Source organism: Balaenoptera borealis (genome assembly GCF_965194805.1).
Source record: "Balaenoptera borealis genome assembly, chromosome: 3".
Lineage (NCBI taxonomy): Eukaryota > Metazoa > Chordata > Mammalia > Artiodactyla > Balaenopteridae > Balaenoptera > Balaenoptera borealis.
In genome coordinates, this window is record NC_138866.1 from 65,635,289 (window position 1) to 65,658,773 (window position 23,485).

General features: G+C 39.7%; 1 protein-coding gene and 1 long non-coding RNA gene across 16 annotated transcripts in view; one reads left to right on the forward strand and one right to left on the reverse strand.

The window, feature by feature from the left end:
* The window catches only part of AKAP6 (A-kinase anchoring protein 6), a 572,476-nt gene that overhangs the window by 498,672 nt on the left and 50,319 nt on the right, over positions 1–23,485 (reverse strand). For 9 of the 15 annotated variants that reach the window (XM_082384021.1, XM_082384031.1, XM_082384026.1 and 6 more), the window contains 3 exons: positions 15,748–15,838; positions 6,813–6,993; positions 6,383–6,551 (listed from right to left, as the gene is read on the reverse strand). The gene's annotated coding sequence lies outside the window, so the exon portion shown is untranslated. Of the gene's footprint in view, positions 1–6,382; positions 6,552–6,812; positions 7,040–15,747; positions 15,839–23,485 lie in introns of all 15 variants that reach the window. The other 6 variants (XM_082384022.1, XM_082384029.1, XM_082384023.1 and 3 more) reach the window with 4 other exon arrangements.
* Positions 1–23,485, forward strand: part of LOC309625139 — a 479,966-nt gene that overhangs the window by 185,300 nt on the left and 271,181 nt on the right. The gene's annotated exons all lie outside the window — the stretch shown is intronic.

Here is a 23,485-nt window from a genome sequence, read left to right on the forward strand (position 1 = left end):
TCAGAAATGCTCTCTAATAAACAGCTGTTGTTTCTGCCCAACAGCCATTTCCAAAAGTTCTAAGATACACAAAGTTTTTGTCTCTTAAGCTTCTTTTCCTTTGGGAAAGAAGATCCAAAATTCCCTTTGGGAAACCACCCTCCACCATTCTCCAGTCATGTTGTTTCCATGGAATTGAATCCAACCCTAGCTACAGAGGAGTCCCTGACTGGCTTTAAAAAACAACATATCCCATCCCTGTGGCTACAGTGATTACTTCCAGAATGGCACATCAACCAGTCAGAGCCAAGGAAACATGTTTAGCCTTCCTCTGGGATTGGTAGTGGCAGCATATAAAACCACAAAGTGAGCCAGTAAAGCTGACACCCAAACGAAGTAAGCCTAGAGACTGATCATGGTGATAATATGTGAGCACTGGATCAGACCACACTGGAAGCTCAGCCTGCCTGTGTACTTTATGTGAACCAATACATTCTCGTCTTACTTAAGGCACTTTAGGTTGGCTTTTCTAGTGCTTGCGATCTAGAGAATCCTAATGGACATGCCCTGCTTGCCCTGTCCTTACTCTCCTTCAGGCCGAAGTAGGCTGGGTCCCAGGAGCAGTGGGTCTCCCCACCTTAAGCCTCTCTATAAGGCTGCTGGAATTTCTCTGGCAGGTCTCCACAGTCATTCTACCAGCAATGAAGGTCCTGAGAGAGCTCCCTTTGCCCTATGATTAAGGGCTCCGGCTTACAACCTGCCCTCCCTGCATCTGTTTCCTATGGCAGGAAGGCAAAATGCCCAATATGAGGTAGATGGGGAAATCCCTGGGCTTGAAGCTCAGAATTATTGATGCAATAACAGATTTCAGCTGTCTCCCTTTCTTTTACCACTTTGTCATATCACAGCTACTCAAAACCAAGAAAAGGAAACCTCAGTGGCTCAATGGAATTACAGAGACAGAGAGTACAAGCCCTGAAGACAGAAGGGCAGTTTTGACTCTTTCCACACTGCCCTGCAGCCAAGATTAAGTGGCCATGGCCCTTCCCTTCAGTTCTCCATCACAGGTCTCCAGCACACAGCTACACCCTGTGGTCATAGGATGCTATGGACTGAACTGTGTCCCCCAAAGTCTGTATGTTGAAGCCCTAATCACCCCCCTCCCCAATATGACTGCATTTGGAGTTAGGGCCTATCAGGAGGTAATAAAGGTTAAATGAGGTCATAAGGGTGGGTCCTAATCCGATGGGACTTATAAAAGAGGTAGAGACATCGAGCTCTCGCTCTCTCCCCACACACAAGCACCAAGGAAAGGCCATGTGAAGACACAGTGAGAAGGCGTCTGTCTACAAGCCAGGAAAAGAGTTCTCGCCAGAAACCAAATCAGCCAGAACCTTTATCTTGAATTTCTACCCCCAGAATCATAAGAAAATAAATTTCTGTTGTTTAAGCCACCTAGTCTATGATAGTTTGCTATGGCAGCCTGAGCAGACTAATAAACAGGAGGTTACAGTTACCTAAAGCCAGTAGGAGCAAACTGTGTGATAAGGTTGTGCAAAAAGCTAATGCAATCTTTACTTAAGAAAATAATAGGGCTTCCCTGGTGGCACAGTGGTTGAGAATCTGGCTGCCAATGCAGGGGACACGGGTTCGAGCCCTGGTCTGGGAAGATCCCACATGCCGCGGAGCAACTGGGCCCGTGAGCCACAACTACTGAGCCTGCGCATCTGGAGCCTGTGCTCGGCAACAGGAGAGGCCGCGACAGTGAGAGGCCCACGCACCGTGATGAAGAGTGGCTCCCGCCTGCCGCTACTAGAGAAAGCCCTCGCGCAGAAACGAAGACCCAACACAGTCAAAAATAAATAAATAAATAAATAAATATTTTAAAAGTTTAATCTTTTAAAAAAAAAAAAGAAAATAATAATGCACTGCTGATGGACAGTGACTGTCACGTTTGTGCTGCCGCACATCGAAAGAAACAGTCAGAGGGCCGACGAGGACGAGGCGGCCAGTGAGTCACCACTGAGGGAAACTCAAGTTGCTGGCTTGCAGAAGAGGACATAGTGGTTTTCAAATAGCAAAGAGGTGTCATGCTGAAGAGTGAGCTAACCTTGTTCTGGTACTCAAAAACTAGAAGATCAATGGAGAAAGAAGAGGTAAAGCTGGTTTCAGTTTAACGTTACAAAGCACTCACAAAGAGTTGCCCAGCAAATGAAAGGGTTGCCTCTTTGGGCCGTGGAGCACCTTATTACTGAAGATAAACAAGCAGAGGCTGAATAAGCATCTCTCAGAAATATCAAGCAAGTAATTCACACTGTGGGGCATAAGGCTGAACTATAAAACCTCTATCTCTTCCTCCAACCCTATGATCTTATGAAGCTACGACTAATCGCATAGTAATTAAGAACTAGACTCCTGGTTTCAAAACCCAACTCTGTCACTTACAAACTGTGTGACTCTGGACAAGTTACTTCCTCATCTGCAAAATTAGGGCACTAAGAGTAACTTCTTCAACTTGTGGTGGTGACATCAGTTAATATATGTAGAGAACCTAGAACAGCACCTAGCCCATGGTAAGCCCCAAGTAAACATAAGCCTTTGTTATTGATAGCTGAGTGACAACTTTGTTCTCAGCCCCATTATAACAAAAGCAGGATGTAAAAATATGTGCATGGTCCTGGTTCACAAGACTAATATATAAAAGTACAAGCAAACAATGATAGCTACCAAGTTTTGAGTTCCTACTACAAATTGAACACTTTATATACATCATCTCTAACCTTCCAACAATCAGCAAAATAGTCATTACCATTCCCAATTAAAATGACAGAACCAAAAATTGTAAGATTAAGTAATTTGCAGCTAGTTATTTGCAGCTAGTCACAAGGTGATAAGAGGATTCAAATCCACTTTTACCAGGCTCCAAAGTGTAGGCTTTTTCCATTCTATCAGCCATCTCAAAACTAGTCTGTTCCTTTTAATTACCTAATTTCATCACTGCCAAACCCTATGGGGTAAATAGAGTAGACAGTATGGTGTGTGAGTTGTACATATAGGCTCTGGAGTCAGGATCAAAATGGTGACTCTGTGTTACTAGCTACGTTCTTTAACTCAGGTCACAGCTCCTTCATGATATAATGAAGAGGACATTAACAGTACCTATATGCGTTTAGAAAGTACCTGGCTAATCATTATAAGGTGTTAACCATTATTATCATTCCCATTGATACATAAAGAAACTGAAGCAAATCAGCCAAAGAACCTAGACGATAAATCAGGTTTCTTGTTTGTCAACCATTTTCCTACTAGGTCATATAGTTGTACTGATATGACATGTTAGTGTTTTTCTTCTGAAAGACTCATATCATATTTCCACTAACTTGAATATTCCTAACACTGAGCTCTTAGTCAAAATGATTATGTTTCTGCTACCTCTGCAAAGCTCAACTATCCAACACGTTTTTTGCTAATGATTCAATCCTTAACCATAACAAATTAGGCCACTGATCATCCCTCTTCTGCCCACGCCCTCCCCACATCACTCAGGAAAAGAAGGCGCCCCTGGTCCTATGTCCCAGCCACAGCCGCCACAAGCAAGAACACTGCCGGACCTCAGCCTTTGAGCTTCCTGCGCTGCTACAAATCCCAGTGTGTAGCTGCTACAGAAATGCTACTTGCCTCACATCTGGCTTCCATTTGCTTTACCAAATGGTCATGTTTTCACTTTGTGATCCGTCCAATGACCCATGCTAGACTTCCGAACAAACCCACCATGGGCAAGCATTTCCTCTTGGAGAAACTCCTTGCCAGCCCAACCCTAATTATTGTTTTTTCCTTATTATAGTCCCTGATGGTGACAAAGGAACACTCATGCCCCTCTCCTATTGTGGGTTGGAGACCAAAACAACAGCCTTGGAATTAAAATTTAAAAAATAAAAAATAAAAGAGAGGCAACTAGAGAGTGACAGTGCCTATTCTCCTCTCTCTCCCTCACTCTCAAATTAGGCTTCTGACCCACACTCTCACACGGATAATGGGGTTTCTACCAGCCTGAGGATCCCGATTCCATGCCAAATACGGCTCCCCCATATGGCAAAAAAAGGCTGCAGCCATGGGACAGCTGCTGAGCTGAGACTAAATCCTGTTTGGAGCACTTATGGCTCAGAGGGTGTCACCTCCAAGATGTTAAGGGCTCCATCTCTCCCTCCCAGCCTGCCCATTAGGCTTAGAAGCAGGCATACAGCATAATCACCCCTGCCTCTCCTGGGTCCCTGAGGGGAGCCCCCTCCTCAGGGTGGAGCGTCTGTCATATGGCTACCAAGCATCTGGTTTTAAGCAGATTTTTTTGAGAGGTGAAATGGTGCCAGTGTTGTACTGTTTCCCTTCCCTGTGGACATTCATCAGAGTAAATGACGAGAGTAGATTAGCCCTTCAAGAATCTGAGTCCCACTTGGCTATAATGGATTATTTGGATCCAGGGTGTTGAACTTCACATACTAGGAATCCCTTCTAGTGTTAAAGTGCAGGGGAGTTTGAGTTGCTTTTCAGAGTTTATTTTGTTGTCTGATTGTCTGATTGCCCCCCTAAACTCCTATACACACTGACACACACACACACACAATACATTTACAAACATTTTGTACAGAAAGTTGGTTTCATTTTTTTCCTTATAATTTCTCCATGTCCTTGTTAGTGATGTGGAAACATTTTGTACTTCGAACTCAGCTTGGTGAGTGTTAAAGCTAAATCGGCAAGAGGCTAGGCAATACTAAGATCAAAAAGGCCATCTCCTCCCCCAGCACCAGAAAATGCCAGAACTGGAGGACTGGGAAGGCAGTCTGGTTGGGTACAGACACAAAAGCAGAAAACAAAAGCCAGGACAAAAGTGACATTATCCAATGATATGAACAAAGAAAGAGGAGAAGGAAGGTTTAGAGAGGGGCAAAAAGATTGATGAGAGATGCAGGAAGAAATGAACATTTATTAAGGATCTACCATGTACTAAAACTTTATGATTCCATTTTTATGCCCACAAGGACCTTGTAAGAAAGAAGGCACCCCATTTTTACAGACAAGTAACTTGTCTGACATTGTCTAGTAGCTAGTAAGTGTGATATAGCACCTAAATCCAAGTTTGTTAGAATCCAAAACCCCATGTTTTTAAATGCATCAATCTGTCTCTGTTAAGTCTAAATGACTGTGTTCATGTTTAACCACAAATAATGACTGTAACTATGGACACATATAAAGTGTTAACATTAGAGGAAGCTAGGTGAAGGGTATATGGGAACTCTCTGTACTATCATTGAAACTCTTCTGTAAGTCTAACATTATTTCCAAATAGAATTTTTAAAAATGAATGTAACTGCATTTCACAGAGCACATGTAACCCAGACAAGGAGCTAGTGATACTATGGATTAAGAGCCCAGTGATTCAAGGACCAATAACCAAGCTTCATATGATTTACTCACTGTCCTTTTGACCTCAGATGCTAATGAGCCCAAATGTTGCTTCTTACTAAAATGAAGTAATTACTTTAAAAGTTGCTGTCAATCTGAAGATACAGTATTCAATTTGGCTGTACCCTGTTAATGTTGCTAATTTAAGCATAGTATTAAAAACTGCCATTACCCACAGTGCCACGTGCTTATAATGATTATACCTCACATTTTCAGAATAGACGCCCAAGAGTCTCATTCATATTATAAGCAACTAAATAAAGTAAAATATTTTAGGCTTTTAGGTGATAATGCCTACTACTATTCTAATGATTGGTAACTCAATCATTTGGTTACAAAAATAATGCCTTTAGTTGTAAAAGTTCTATATGTTGACCTGGCATCATCTTTTCAGATATTTATTAGACAAGAAAGAGGACCCAGATCCTTCAGAGGACACAATCAGGCAAAAGAGAGTGACAGCCATCTAACCTTGCTTCTACTTTTCCTGCTACCACCTTTTGTGTTTCTAAAGGGGTATTTCAGAGCCCTGCCTTTCTTTTGGGCGTGCTCTCCTTTGACCCTCCTTGTGGTACTCCTGGGTCTCTCAGTCTTGACACCCTATCCTGGCTGAGAGGTAGGCATGTAAACAATCTACATCTGACCCTCTCCGCCAGGAAACGGAATATTGGGCAAGGGAGGAACAGATAGAAGATAAATGGAGCTGAATCATTCTGATGGCCACTAAAGAGACATTCCATGAGCTACTCTGACTGAGATCCAATGGCTTCTATACTTGTGAGATCTTATTTTCTGTTACTGTGTGAGCTAGGCAAATCTATTCAATAAATTTTTTTTTCTTTTACTAAAAGTTAGTCAGTTTCTGTTACAAGCAAACTTAGAGGATCAGAACATTGTATCTGGAAGGCATCTTAGAAATAACGTAATAACAATGCTCCCTTACCTCCAGCCACAGTTGAAGTTGAAGAAAGTGTTGCAGTTGAAGAAAGTGAGTATTTTAATTTGTGTTTAGTCTTGCTACATGGAAAGTCAATTTTTTGTCCTTGAAACTAACAGCACTCCAATGTAAACAGTCTCTGAGGGCTTGCCCATAAATATTTCATAGGATATTGCTATTTAAAAAAAAGAAACAAAACTTGCTTTAAAGAGTTATTGATGCCATGAACTAGCTCTGCCTATAAATGGAGACCTAACAACATAGAATATTAATACTCCTGTAGTATTTCTTATCATGGAAATAAGTTAAAGTAGACAGAAAGCACCTCTGAACTCTTTTTAAAGTAGCTCATTTAAATAAGATATTAGAAGAGACACTGCTGTAGCAAAAAAAAAAAAAAAAAAAAACTCAGTGGCTTAGAACATTAAAAGTTTACTTTTTGTTCATAGCGCAGTCCAATGTGGGTCATTAGAGGGACTCTGCTCCACACAGTTATTTAGGACTCAGGTTCTTCCATCTTGTAATTCCAATCTTCTTTAGTCTTTGAATCTCCCCATTCAGCAGACAAATGGAGAAGAGAGTAGGGCTTGGCAATAGGAGACTTTTGTGGGTCAGGCCTGGAAGAGGGCACAAGAGGTTGAGAAATGAGGTCTAGCTTTGTGCCTGGGAAGGAAAGAACACATTTATTAGTGAGTTCCAGTGGGCTCTACCACAAGCAGCAAATTCCTGGACTTGAAAGAAAATAAAAAATCTGACAGTAATTTCTTTAGTGTAATTTATCTCTATCTAAATACAGAGATTGCCCTGCTTGAATTAGCTACACACAGATATGATTTGAAAATACTTCATTTTACAATGACACAAGAAAAGCACTAAAATTATCTAAGTAATCAAGATATGCAAGATTTCTTATTAAAAAATGAAAGCAAAAAATTTACTAGGATATAAAAAAGTTGAATGATTAGGCCTCAGATGGAAAAAGGGGCTATTTCCACAGAACTAGTTTGGTTTTGCCTGCCCTGTGGTCAATATAATCATATCAGAAAAAGGGGGAGGGAAGAGAGAGCAGAGAACCAAGACTACAGAAACTCTAGTGTAAATGGTCAGGAAATGACCAAACTGCGATTTTCTTTGATGGAACGTGATCTACGGAAACATAGTTCTGGAATTAAGGAGCAGAGAAGGACCCTTCTGAGCAGAACTTTCTGTCTTCTGCTGGACTCTGGCTATCTTCCTACTCCATTTCCATTGTCAGGTGCGCTGCCGCCACAGCAGAACCGGCTCCAGATGTTCCTGATGTCATCATCTGCTATGTGACTCATCCTGCCTGCCACCTTCAAATTAATGAGGTTCTTGTTCTCAGTCTTGTGTCCTTCCTTGGGCTTCTCCTGGGCCACAGTGAGGGCGAGAGCATCCCCACAAAGGGGGCCTCAGGTTCACAGGGAGGAGCAGCAAAGAACAGTTCTCTTTCCTAAACACCCCTCAGAGTACAGAGTACAGTTGCCAGGGGGCACACGGTGTTCCTCACCCAAATATGGCCACTGGCTCCAGTCATCTCCAAGATCTCAGGTCTGGGATATCCACAGTAAATCCCCAAGGCCTGAGTGCCTCACTCCTGGCACACCCACCTGGAAGAATAAAGCCCCTCAATTCCCTTGTTTCCTAATGATTATCCGTACCACAGTGGCTTAAAGAGGAAGGAGGGGGTAGACGGAGGGAGGGCAGGCCTAGCCAGCAGGCCTGCTTCGGAGGCAGCCAGCGGGCTGGGCTGGCAGGCTGCTGAGAGCCTGCTGCTTCCCACGGGGGGTTTTGCTCACCAGATCAGAGTGACACTCGAGAAGGCAGCAGCTGTGGCCAGAGACATCTCCTCTAACTCCTTCTTAGCTAATGAACTGGAAGGATCCAGAGGGAGCCAGGAAAGAATGGCTCCCCTGGGGTGTGCAGGGAGGCCTCTCCTTCCATGAATTTTCCATTTTTAATTAGGCTTGATGGTTCGGTCAGGATAAGACTTTTGAGACAAAATATCATACTGAGAAGGGAGGCCCAAGTCTTCATACATCAGGTCTCTTAGGATCACAGACCCAATACTTCCCCTGACTGGGCCTCCTGACTTGTTTTGATGGGGTGAAGAGGAAAGAAACAGGGTATTTTTAAAGTATGTTTTCTATTTCAAAAGGAACACGTGATAATTATTAAAAATTGAAACAGTTTTGAAATACAAAACAAAAAAAGAAAATGTGGCCCATAAACCTATCTCCCTAGAGGATAACAATTTAGTGTTTTTATTTAGCTTTCTTATAGACATACAAAGATACCTGTGTGCTATTTGTACATAAATGTAGATATTTTAGACGAAAATTTGATCATATTATACACTCTTTGCCTCTTGCTTTTTTCCAGTTGCTGTAGTTCCAGTTGCTGAGATAGATCTATCTCATTTGCTTTAACAGCTGAATAGTGTTCCATTTTAAGTTCATGCCTTTATTTCACCAATCTTTTACTGAGTAGTATCACTGCATACTTTTCAGAGTATTTTAGTAGAATAAATTCCTGATATAGTGATTACTAGATATTCTAGTTTACTATATATATTTATTTTATTTTAGTAGATTTTAATAGACATTGCCAAGTTGTAAAATTTTTTGTTGTTGTTGTTCATTATAAGTAAGCTTCCAAAACAAATTTAAGGCGAGTTGTTTGAATGATTTGGCCATGAAACAAAGCTACCAGAAAAATTCCTGCCTAGATAAATTAACTGTTTTCAAAATCTAGGAGTGTGGCTATGGAAATAGTTGGCAAAGAATTCACCGAAGATAGACAAAGCTGTGAACAGGTAAGTCCTTTGGACAATTTTACATTCAATTTCCGATCCTGGAAATTATTCACAATTGTACAACATTAACTTCTTTTAAAGTAAAAATCTTGAATCTCTTCATGTTTCTACAAGAAAGTCAGTCCTGGGTAGTTTGGAAACTAGAAATGTAAGAGGGTCTATAAGGAAAGAGTCTAATATCCAGTGCCACAGTCCTCATGGCATGAAGGGGTGGGAGTGAGGAAAGTCCCTGGCCTGACACACACTTCTCTTAAGTAGATGCTAGATGTCCCTGCCCTGAACACTGGATTGGGGTATCAATGGTACCTCTGTCTTTGCATGTAACAGATGGAGAAGAGAAACCAAAAGAGTTACTCTCAAACTGCTGCTTTTGGGGTCACAATTCTGCAACTCACATAAAATCCATTTCTTTCAGTCTCCCCAACCTCCCTTGCTCCATAAACAATGAAGCAGGTCTGTATCCTCACTTTCCTAAGTCACTGTTGAACCCCATTCCCCAATACACACTAGCCTGAATTCAATCCCAAATTGGTGTGTGTGACTAACAGAGGTCGGCATGGGAGCTTTTGACGTCACTGGAGCCAAATGTCAAAAGGGAAGAAGAAATGGGTATGTCCATTCTCATCTAAACATGTTTCAGTCTTTGTAGAATATAAAAAGTGTTGGTGATGTCTGAATAAGAGGGAAACAGAATAAAGTAATACATTTTATGGACATGTTTGAAAAATAGCAATATGAATTCATGTGGCCTTAAAATATTTACTTCTATCTACAAGTTAAATTTTGTTAAGTGTGATTCAAAATTAATGACTACTGATTGTATCAAAGGCCTGTGTAATTGAAGACAACAGAACAAAAAATCAAAAAGAAGGACAAGGAAAGGAAACTTCCAAGAGTGAATAGACTAATTTTGAAAAAGATGATTTGGGTAGTCGGTTCTTTTCTTCATTCTCAAATTCTAAATATGATACAAAGAATTAAGAAGCTCCCTGGAGTTGAAATAAGAACCATATGAGAATGCTGGGACTTGCCTGGTGATGCAGTGGTTAAGAATCCACCTGCCAATGCTGGGGACACGGGTTCGATCCCTGGTCCGGGAAGATCCCACATGCCGCAGGGTAACTAAGCCCATGTGCCGCAACTACTGAGCCTGCTCTCTAGAGCCTGCAAGCCACAACTACTGAGCCCACGCACCACAACTACTGAAGCCCGCATGCCTAGAGCCTGTGCTCCACAACAAGAGAAGCCACTGTAATGAGAAGCCTGTGCACCACTACGAAGAGCAGCTCCCACTCGCCACAACTACAGAAAGCCCACGTGCAGCAATGAAGACCCAACGCAGCCAAAAACAAATAATATATATAAATAAAATGTTAACTAAAAAAAGATAATTATATGAGAATGCTGATAATAATGGTTGCAATAATGCCATCATCAGACAATATTACCATAAAATGCCAATATAATAGTTTATGTATGTAAATACACACCTTATAAGTAATTCCCTTTTAAAAAAGGAAAAAGGGGGTTTCCCTGGTGGCACAGTGGTTGAGAATCTGCCTGCCAATGCAGGGGACACGGGTTCGAGCCCTGGTCTGGGAAGATCCCACATGCCGCGGAGCGAGTAGGCCCATGAGCCACAATTGCTGAGCCTGCGCGTCTGGAGCCTGTGCTCCGCAACAAGAGAGGCCGCGATAGTGAGAGGCCCGCGCACCGCGATGAAGAGTGGCCCCCACTTGCCGCAACTAGAGAAAGCCCTCGCACAGAAATGAAGACCCAACACAGCCATAAATAAATAAATTAATAAATAAATAAATAAAATTTTTTTAAAAAAAGGAAAAAGGAGAAAAGAAAGAAAAGCACCATTTTTTCACCATGCCCTTTTAACGTAGAATTATTATTCTTAGAGTCAGATTAGATAATCACTCTACCTAACAGGAAAGTGTATGAGCATGAGTGCACATGTGCATATGTGTGTGTATATACACACATACAGACATCCTGCTGTTTCATGTAATTTTAAATCAGTGTGTTCAAGTGTATACCTTACGGTATATTAATAACAAACTTTACGAAGGAAACCTAAGCTTACTAGATCAGTCTTAATTTTTTAATTAAACAACAACAACAAAAATGGGCTTCGGAATCACACAGAACTGTGTTCAAATCCTGGCTCCACCACTTACAATTCAGAGAACTTGAGACAAATAAATGACCACTCTAAGGCACGGTTTCCTTCACTGTACATGGAGTTACTCCCCCATAGGGCTGTAGTGTGAATTAGTGAGATGAGAACACGTACATGCACCAGACAAATTCTGAGGATTCAGTAAATTTGATTACCTTCCCTTTAATTCAAACATGAATAATTTATGCAAAATTCTTCCTAAGCTATACATGGTACTGTTATTAATAAACAACAACAGTTAATAAAGTTACAAAACATAATTTTACATTTTTTACTAATATTTATCTCATGAGACCATTACTGCTAGTTAAGTATATAGCCACTTAGCCTTAAATACTGTAATTGGCATTTACCAAGAGAATTTATACTGAGGATATCAAAACTCCTCTCTAATCTTTCAATCCAGTGACCGAAAAGAAATGCCAAACCTAAAACAAACTGTAACCAGGATTGTTAAAGGATAATATATGGCTCCTGCTTATTGAAGAGAAACAAATGTCTCAGAGTTTGTTTTCAAATCACTCATAAGCACAGCAAAGGAAAGGTAAAACAAAGGGAACCACCTGACATAACACCTGAAATATACTACCCTTTTCCCCTTTCTGCTGCCAGAAAACAAAGCCTTTAAAATACAGGCCTCTAATCGATGCACATTACCTATTCTAATGTTTAAATTTGCCAGTGTTCCTAAATGGGAAAAAGTTCAAATGTAGGGAAGAAAAGTCAGGAGTAGCAACAAATCCTGAGTAGATTAAATACTGGAATCCAAGTAAGATTCCGTCCATGTTAAAGAAAGAGACAATAAGAATTCAAATGGGTTCAGTCCATCTTTGTGGGATCCCACTTGGGTTTATGGTTCCAGTTTGCTCTTGCTCTCCTGCACTGGCTACTGGACAGCCATCTTCCCTTCCCTGCCTGCTCTGTGTCCACAAGCTCCAACTTCAAACGTGAAGACGACAGCCTTATAGAGACTGCTTGACCAGCTCCCACAGTTACATAAGGTCACACCCCTACAATAAATCCCTGTGTATGTGCACATATATATATGTACATATATGAAGGGGTTTGTTACAGGTATGAGACCTTATATTATTGTGGGAGCTGGGGATATATATATCTGACGAACCCTTACAGATACACACCCATATACTTAATATATTGATACTTTTCTTGCTTTTCTCTGGATATCTCACATCTCTGTGCTCTCTTCAACACAGAAGAGAAAAGGCAAAAATAATTTTAAAACATCCCTCTCTCTCCCTCTCTCCCCTTCAGTTAACTAGGTCATAACTAAAAGCCATTACATGGTGACATTAGAGGATAAATACCCAAAAGCCATTTTCCATCTCTTTCTTGTTAGCAGAAACCCAATTTGATTCAGGCGTCAGAGGCCTGCTTGCCTCCTGGGAGGCTGGGCCTTCCTCGGCCCCAGAGGATGCATCTTGAGCAGCCCAAGCCAATCATGGTCAGTTATTTTCCTTCCCAGTGACTGGGTTAGGAATGGGCATGTGACATAATTCTGGCCAGTTGATGAGGGAAATCTGTTGGGTGCAAAGAGGTTTTAGGAAATTTCCCCCCTCCTTCTTAAAAGGGGATATGCAAAAGAGATGACCCTTCTCACATCTTTGGATGTTGTTTTGCAGGGAGATGGTTTCTGGAGCTTCTGTAGCCCTTATGGTAGGCAGAATAATGCCCTCCAAATATGTCCATATCCTAATCCTCAGAACCTGTAAATATGTTAGGTTACATGGCAAAGGGGAATTAAGGTTGCAGATAAGAGTTAAAATTGCTAACCCTTAAAATAGATTATCCTGGTTTATCCAGGTGGGCCCAATGTAATCCCAAGAGTTCTTAGAAATGAAAGAGGGAGGCAGAAGAGGCAAGTTGGAGGGAGATGTGACTATGGAATAAAGGATCAGAGATGCAACGTTGCTGACTTTGAAGATGGAGGAAAGGGGTCAGAGTCCAAGGAAAGTGAGCAGTCTCTAGTTGCTGGAAAGGTAGGGAAATGGATTCTCCACGAGAGCCTCCAGAAGGCAAAGAAGCCCTGCTAACATCTTGATTTTAGCCAAGTGAGACTCAGGTGGGACATGTGACCTACAGAACCGTAAGATAACAAATTTGTGCTAATAAGCAGCAATAAGAAATTAATAGAGCCCTCTTTGACTATAATGCTAATACACTTGAACTCAAGAAATCAATGGCAGGAGTAGAGTAGGAGAGCTCTGGCTTCCCCCTGGAGTTTTAGTTAACTCAGACTCAGTATGTTCAAAATAATTAGTAAAACAAATGCAGAGCATGTTACTAGCCCAGTGTAACACTCCTACTGAACTTGTCACTTATGGACTGCCGTGTCCTGTTCTCAGCATCATGTTCAAAGAGGAACAGTCGCAACTAGAGCGTTCACGTGATATCACAGAAACAGCCAAGAACCCTGAGGATGCTCACCTTTAGAGGAGACTTGAAGGAAGTCTACAAACCTTCCAAGGCTGGGATGTGTAAGTGGGAATGAGACTGTTCTCTATGGGACAGATTAGAACCCATGGGTAGAAACAGAGGAATCAAGTTTCATCACAATATATGGAAGAGCTTTTTATCATTCAGAGATGATCACTGATGGAGGGTGTTGCCTTTGAATGTACAGCACTTGATGTCACTGGAAGAGAGTCCTAGATAGAGTGGGTCTCATTCTCTTCTAAAATCCCGTCTAAATCTAAGGCTTTACGGGTTTATTTTTTAAGTGAGAGTTTTAGAAAGTAGTACAATGCTTACCATATAGGAGGCACTTAACTCACTTGAGTGAGTTGGGTTTGGAGGCATAGGACACAGACTGCAAAATTCATCTACTTCACAGCTTGCTCATGTTGTTAATGCTTTAATAGGCATATCTGGCCTGTAGAAACAGGCCTGAAAACACTAGCAGTACAATTATCACTAAGAATTATCAGTAAGAATTAGTGTCCAGATTATACAATTGGTTCTTTTCACCCGAGTCTTTCCATAACTCACAGAGAGGAACAGAATTTATTTTGTTACTCCTCAGGTGGTTTCCAACCAGCAGTCATAACATTTCTAGCTATTCATCATTCCACGCAATCTTTCATTAAAGACAAAACAATGAACTGCTTAACAAGCAGTATTTGGTGGTGATGAGGGTGAATAGTATCTTTGTATTTGCTTCAATGTTAGGACCCTTTTCAGGACTGCCATCTGGACTAAACCAAATGACAATGCTGATTTCTTGCTGGCCCAGTCTCCATGCCTTGTTTTGCCCCTTTGGTTTCTCCAAAATCCAAGGCTTGTCTGACTCAGAATCAAAATAAGTGGCTAGTTACTAAAAAGGTTTTTGGAGTTTAGTTTGGTTGGTTGGGTTCTGTTGTTGTTGTTGTCGTTGTTTTGGGTCCAGGCATTACCCTTAATTCCCTTAGGTTAAATACTACATTGCCCTTTCCTATTTCTCTAAAAATGCATATAGTTCTAGTTCAGAATGGGAGTGAGGAGGTCACACATTGATTGCTTTCCTAGGCCTGGAGGGACTGGAGTATCAGAGCTCTGAGCGGTGCAAGGGGGAAAAGGGAAAAGACTAGAAAGGGGGAAACAAAGACGCACGGCACTACTCAGAACCACAGGGAGCTCTAGGCATCTCCTGTGGTACCACACCTTGCTTAGGAACAGATTTTAGAACAAATTTGGCTGATGAGTGAACTCGCTTCAACTGTCTGCTTCCCTCACAGTGGCAGGTCCTGGTCCTGAAGCCACTTTGCTATCCTGTGTGACTCTGTTATCCTGATTGGACCAAGAACAGGCATGAAGTCTAAGCTGGACCAATCAGAGTCCATTTACCAATATCTGAATTGAAATAGTGAAGAAGGAAGAAGGGAAAGACAGAGAAACAGATAGGCTCAGTCTCTTGGGATGCCTCATCCAGTTACCATGATGTAGCTTAGAACCTGTAGGCTAACCATATTGTACTTGCCAAAGGTCAAAGGGGCAGAGGAAACAGGCCTGTGGCAAGACACACCTGATCCTAGGCCCTCCAGAGGCCTGGCTACATTCTTGCTCAGCGTCACATGAGTCACTCGTGGTATTTTGCAAGTTATATTTTCCCCAGCTAATCTTGATTGGCGTCTGCTACTTGCCACCACGGAATCACAATAGTACATATCTGTGGTGTCTTTTTAATGTGTCAACTTAACTAAGCTGAACCACATTTTCCAGAACTCCCTTTCCTATATATTTCTGATGAGGGTCAGCCACAAGAAATATTCTTGTGGGAGATTTGCTGGGCAGAAATGATGCAGCAACCATTTTGCAGCTCACACAGGTTGCTGCTTATCTTTGCTCACTCACCTCATTTGCATGAGGCAGCAGCTGGGCCTGCAACTTGCCCTGGATCTTCCCCAGCTTCTCCAACTCCTGGGCCAGGTGTGTATGTTTAGCTCTGTAATGAAGAATTCGAAATGTACTTTTATCCATATATTACTTTATCCTGTTGATACCTGGCCCATCCTCCCAACCTATCGAGATCATTTTATCTGTCATACTGTATGTTAGCTAACTAAGGCTTCATTACAATCTAACGCCTGGCTGTCCTCCCCATACCCTTTTTGTTTATACTCCTCGGGGCCCTTCCACCTTCTAGAAATCTATTAAACACCCTGGGCAAGAATGGAAGGAGATCTAATATATTACTGTGCTGCCCCTTCCTTTTACATTTAAACAAAAGTTTCTGAAGATAATAGTAGCCCCAAGGAATGAGTCTTGCAGATATGGAAATTTCGATCAGGCCTGGTAGTGAGGTATTTGAAGGCAAAAGAGGGCCTTAAGGTAGGTGGCTGCCTCATCTGGCTACTCTTGTGACAAGCTTTGGCCACCCCACAGGAGATAGGAACCCCCAGCTTCTCCCATCTCTTACACAGGGCAAACATTCCTCACCCTTTGTCTTCCTTTCTCAGAGAACTGTAAGATCATAGGTCAGAGAAAGTGACTTGTTTCCAGCCTTATTCCCCAGATCTAGAATATGCCTGGCACAAGTAGCTACTCAGTAATAACTGTTACTCTTTGCTGCATAAGCATGCACAAGGCCCACTTTGACATCGAGGGCTCGGGAAATCCTAGCCAACCCTAAACTGCAGCACAAATACCACCCTCTAAGTCCATAGCAGCAGACACATCACTGGCCCTAACAAAATCTGGGGGTAAAAAAGGGAGGGAAGACAGAAAAAAAATGGTGATTTACTACTTTTTATCAAACCTATAATACAATTCCAATTTAAAACTAGAGACTAGTCAAATATATTATTATCCTTAAGCCCTTTTAATTCTTAGTCCTTGAAATTAATTTAAACTAAAATGCCCCACCTGAGCAAAGTGTGCATATTATGTTAACTGTTTAAGAAGAGAGAGGGAAATATGAAATTGGTAGACAGGTAGATATCAAAAAATAAAAAACGGCTATCTAGGGACTTCCCTGGTGGCACAGTGGTTAAGAATCCGCCTGCCAATGCAGGGGACATGGATTCGATCCCTGGTCCGGGAAGATCCCACATGCCGTGGATCAACTAAGCCCATGCGCCACAACTACTGAGCCTGTGCTCTAGAGCCCGTGAGCCACAACTACTGAGCCCGCGTGCCACAACTACTGAAGCCCGTGCACCTAGAGCCCGTGCTCCACAACAAAGAGAAGCCACCACGATAAGCCCGCGCACCACAACTAAGAGTAGGCCCCGCTCGCTGCAACTAGAGAAAGACCGCATGCAGCAACAAAGACCCAATTATGAAGACCCAATGCAGCCATAAATAAATAAATAAATAAATAAATTTATGTTAAAACAATGGCTATCTATAGAGGGAGGAAAGGCATAAAGTGAAGAGGACAGGATAAAAGCCAAATTTCTTTACATATACTTTTGTTGATTAGACTGTGGAATTATGTAAATATTTTATATCATTATAAAACAAAATTAAATTTTAAAAAGCAATACTTTTATGCTGAATCCATACTCAAAAAGCTATATACTATATGACTCCATTCATACGACATTCTGAATAAAAGCAAAACTACATGGACAAAAAAACAGATTCAAATTGCTGGGAACTGGAGTGGGGGTTGACCGTAAAGGAGCTTGGGGCAATTCGGGGGGATGATAAGACTGTTCTGTATCTTGGTTTTAGTGCAGGGTACATGATTTTATGCTTTTGTCAAAATATGCAGAACTATACATTAAAGAGGATAAATTTTACAGTATATATATTATACCTTATTAAAAGAAGTATAAAATATCCTTAATAATAAAAAGCAAAAAAACAAAAAAAAGAACCTAAATGTGTGTCTAGTTGGTGGTATAACCACCAGAAATAAATCATGCCAAGTGACTTGAAAACACAGTAATGTGTCTGGTCATTCATTCTTTTGGCATATACCCTCATTACAAAAATGAACCTCAAACAATTCTAACATTTTCAACTAATCACATTGTTAGAGTAGCATTAATAATGTTACACTTGGACTACTCTGTGTTTAGCGGGGGATAAGGAGAATGAGTAATTGGTGTTAAAAAGAGATTTCGATGTAGAAGAAAGGTATGGATTAAGATCAATGAAATTAAGTAAAAACCCTCTTTTTTGAATTAGAAGTATCAGTATGAATTCATAATTTATTTTATGTTAAAAAATACTTCTTGTATCTGTCTACTGAAAAGACCTAGAAATAATGACGAAACCAGAAGCAATAAGCACCCATAGCATCCAGGTAGTGGTCTCTAAAATACCCCAGGGCTTCTTGGAGAAACGGTAGATTCATGTCTGGAACAGAAAATGTAAAAGAGGAGCCAAGAGCGATTTTTTACACCAGAAAATAAAGAAGTCATCAAACATTACTGGAGTTGTATCTAGAAGACCCAGGAGTCAATGTGAATGCTCCTACTGGGCAAATATGGGAAAATTTAAGCACCAATAAGCATAATACCTGCAATGGATTAGAATATATCACATGCCTTTAAATCCCTAAGTTCATAATGACCCTAAAAAGCACTGGTCATCGTTGCACGCTAGGGAACCACTTACTATCTGTAAAGCTGATAAATAGAAAGAAAGAATCGAGGACCTGTCCTGCCTTTCCTTTATGAACCATACCTTAGGGAACCCTAGTGGTTGTTGACGGCAAAATTTTCTTTAAACTGGAAGTAGTCTGGCTAATAAAGGAAGAAGCAAAAACACTGACGGGATTCTGTCAGATGCAATTATTAGCCAGAGGAATGAGCCTGACTTCTAAGCGAAAGAGAACAATTTAAGGTGAGAAGACACAAGAACATTTCTCATATGTAAGCATTTCATGAGAAAGCGGTATTGATCACTGAAAAGTAAATGTGTTTAAAATTTTTTTTCTTTTAATAATTTTATTGGGATATAATTCATATACCATACAACACATACACTCACTTAAAATACACACTTCAATGGTTTCTAATGTATTCAGATACACACAACCATCACCACAGCTTGAGAATATTTTCATCATCCCCAAAAGAAGCCTTGTACCCATTAGCACCCTCCCCACCAGCCTGGGCCATCCCCGTGGGTGTGAAGTGGAATCTCACTGTCGTTTTCATTTACATTTCTAAAGACGACTTTTTAGTGTGCAGAGAAATTATTTTTTTGAACCTTTATCACTCAAAGTGAGGAGAAAAGATCCTTCTGAAATGAGAACAAGTTGATTCACACTTCAAAAAATAATAAGATGAATGCTTTTTTGTGAGGGACTCTCAAGCCAGTTTTCGGGAATAAAAAGCATACTAAAGGATAAATCCTATAAAGAAGGAAAAGGCGAAGAACATGAGAAGATGGAGCATTATGTTTTTTGGTCACATTTTGACTGATAATTTGACCCCTAAACATTATGCTGAATAAAAACTTTTATTCCCAAGAACTGGTTTTTCAATCAAACAGTATCAGAATGAGCAGACAACTCCTGAATTTAACAAACAGAAAGAAGGAGAGAGGAAGGGGGGTAGCATTTGTGTTTTGGAACAATTTTTTTTTAATATTTATTTATTGTATTTATTTATTTTCCTTTTTTTCTTTTTTCTTTTTCTTTTGGCTGCATTGGGTCTTAGTTGCGGCACATGGGATATTTGTTGAGGCATGTGGGAGTGTTTTCGTTACAGCGTGCAGTCTGCTTGAGTTTCTCTCTAGTTGCGGTGTGTGGGTTTTCTCTCTCTAGTTGTGGCGCGCAGGCTCCAGGGTGCGTGGGCTCTGTAGTTGTGGCATGCGGGCTTAGTTGCCCCATCTTAGTTCCCTGACCAGGGATCAAACCCGCGTCCCCTGAATTGGAAGGTGGATTCTTTACCACTGGACCACCAGGGGAGTCCCCTGGAACAATTTTTATTAAAGTTGAAATTGAGGAGTCTGAGACTGGACTAGCCTTTCATGGAAAAGAGACACCACCAAAGCCCTCAACTTAGCTAGAGAAGAGAATTCCAGAAACATAATTGTAATGTCTTGATGTGCTAAAAGGTTGGAAAAGGACCTGGAGAAAAAAATTTTAATTAAACATTTGGGGAAGCCTAAGAGTTTGAGTTTAACTGGAAGGAGGTAAGTTGTCTAATTCAGATAAATTAAAATAACAAAAGTAAACAATCCAAGACCACTTGGTTTTGACATTTTGAATACGGTACATAAGTAAGTGAGCCTAACATGAGAATATGGAGTAAGCCATCTGGTGCCCTTAAAAGAGGAGGCAAACTTTGGAAAATCACAGAAGTGACTGTTTATATACTCTTAAAGGAAAACTAGAAAATGGCATTTATGAAAATGAACCTACCAGAGGCCCAGAGAGGAAGAGGTGTTAGGAGTATCTCCCTAACATGAAAGGAAAAATCTGACATTTTGTCTTGGAATCACTCTACCAATAAACCAATGATAATTCAGTAAGAGGAAGTTTTTGTGTCTTCCAGGAAGAAGACAAAAAAGTGAAGGGAAAACAAGATGGAAATGAAATAAAGGAAACATCCAGAAATGTGAAAGAAGAAAGTTTTTTAGAGTAAAGAATACCTTTCTTAGACTCATAATATGAACGGAACAGCACTCTGAAATCTATTAGAAGACTTCTCAAATCCAGAAAATCAATGAGACCCAGAAATTTTCAAAAAAGAAGTAGGTTAACTATATTTCAGAAGAAAGAGAAATAAAAATAGGATGATATCCTTGAAGAAAAAGGTCAAAGAAGAAAAAAAAAAGGCAAGGGACTAGGGCAATAATCTGAGAATAACTTGATTTACTCAAGGGATTTTGAGGTGAGTTTCTAGAGCTTTTTAAAAGCTAGTTAGATCTGTGAAAAATGCCATTGGTAGTTTGAAAGGGATTGCATTGAACCTGTAGATTGCTTTGGGTAGTATAGTCATTTTCACAATGTTGATTCTTCCAATCCAAGAACATGGTATATCTCTCCATCTGTTTGTATTGTCTTTAATCTCTTTCAGCAGTGTCTTACAGTTTTCTGCATACAGGTTTTTAATCTCCTTAGGTAGGTTTATTCCTAGGTATTTTATTCTTTTTGTTGTGATGGTAAATGGCAGTGTTTCCTTAATTTCTCTTTCAGATTTTTTGTCGTTATTGTATAGGAATGCAAGAGATTTCTGTGCATTAATTTTGTATCCTGCTACTTTACCAAATTCATTGATTAGCTCTAGTAGTTTTCTGGTAGCATCTTTAGGATTCTCTATGTATAGCATCATGTCATCTGCAAACAGTGACAGCTTTTCTTCTTTTCCGATTTGGATTCCTTTTATTTCTTTTTCTTCTCTGACTGCCGTGGCTAAAACTTCCAAAACTATGTTGAATAATAGTGGTGACAGTGGGCACCCTTGTCTTCTTCCTGGTCTTAGAGGAAATGGTTTCAGTGTTTCACCATTGAGAATGATGTTGGCTGTGGGTCTGTCATATATGGCCTTTATTATGTGAGGCCCACTTTCTGGAGAGTTTTTATCATAAATGCGTGTTGAATTTTGTCACAAGCTTTTTCTGCATCTATTGAGATGATCATATGGTTTTTATCCTTCAATTTGTTAATATGGTGTATCACATTGATTGATTTGTGTATATTGAAGAATCCTTGCATTCCTGGGATAAACCCCACTTGATCATGGTATATGATCCTTTTAACGTGCTGTTGGATTCTGTTTGCTAGTATTTTGTTGAGGATTTTAACACAACATTGTAAAGCAATTATACTCCAATAAAGATGTTAAAAAAAAAAGCACCACCCTCCACCCTGCACCCTGAAAGGCCTAGAATAATAGCCCCCATAGATTGTTCAGCACACTAACATTTTTACAGTACTTTTGCAGCCATTCTTCATTGAATGTCACTAACTAGCATCCTGCTGGCCAAATCTACTCCATGCTTTATGCTGATACACAAATTGATACACTGATCCCTGTTAGGAACTTCTGTTCATTCCTAAAAAACAGACTGCAAACTGAAAAGCCATTAAGTTTAAAAACTTTTTCCATTCATTTAAATGAAAAAATTGTAATGTATTCCATCCCAAATCAACATACCCAAACTATTTTCTCAGGTTAAAAAAAAAGGTATAGCAGTTGAAAAATGAAAATAACTATATAGGTAATAAACAATTTAAAAGTGAACAAATACAGTTTGCACATAAAAAAAGCTAATTAGAAAATAGAAAACATGGAAATGTCACAAAATAAGAGAAGGAAATATACATGAAGAAAATGTTTTCAGAAATTATCTTGAAGAGAGGGAAAGAATATCAATGAAAATTTTCACATTAAGGAAGAAAGTAGCAATTCTTCTTTTGGGAAAAAAATAGAAATGAATACAAATAGAGACACTGATATTTTAAATCAAATAATAATTGTCATTTAGAGGTGGAATATAGGTGTTTTTCTTAAACCTTGAACTCTTGACACTGTTTACTCTTTTCCTCATTCAATTATGTACAAGGCTTTTTCCCTCTTTCAGACTAAGAATTTTAAGCCAAAAGAGATACAAAAACTATTTCCTTTAAAGTCACTGCAATTAATACAAAGTAGACAATTCTTTATATTTCTGCCTGGTTCAGGAAAGATCTGAGAACTCTGATCTCCATAAAATTGAGTGAATACTATGTACTGGTCTAGATTAGTACAGATTAGTAGTCACTCAAGAAACATTGAATAAAGGAGGAAATGACGAACAGAGAAATAGACATACACACAAAAACACTACTTTTTCATTGAGGAATCACTCAAGACTTTTAAGTCACATCAAAGACAAGACATCGAGAACTACTAAAAATATTCTTTCAAGAAAAATAATTCAATTAAAATGCAAAGCTTCTCAAAATTTTGCTTCTTAAAAATTCTTTAAAATTTTGAATCACTAGGTTATATACATGAAACTAATATAATACTATAAATCAACTATACCTCAATAAAAAAGTAAATAAATAATAATAAAAAATGAAACACACTTTTAAAATATTTTATCTTTTGACAGATCATGAAAAGACATTTCAGAGAATTAAAGTTTTAAATAGGACTATAAGTATCTATTTTTTTACCTAAGATTATGAACAGATTATTTATTTTTATCTTTCACTGCATTCACCAGACTTAAATAAATCATGTTTAAAGGCTTCTTTTTGCATAATAGTGCCAGTGGCACTATTTATTTACAAGTTTTCATGAAATTGGCCTGGAAGCAATTAGGATTAGTCAGAAACTTGCATAATGATCATAATTTTTCATTAATAGAAATGTCTCTGCATTTTAAAATAGGTTAATCATTATATTCCAGATAATGACATCTTTTCTATGTGAAATCTATACTGTTTTGTTAGACACAGGGTGGGAGAGGGAAGATTTTAATGCTACTGTGATACCTGAAATAAGGTTCAAGTTCCCCTCAAAGAAAGCCTGCTTGGACTATATGAAGCAAAATAAATCTACCAGGCTGTCATCACTCACTAGTACCCCTTGCCTTACTTCTACTATATATTTAAAAAAAGAAAAAAGAGAAGAGAGATGACAAAAAGATAATCTAGGGCACACATTTGCTTGCCTTCAGCCACTAGACTCTTGAG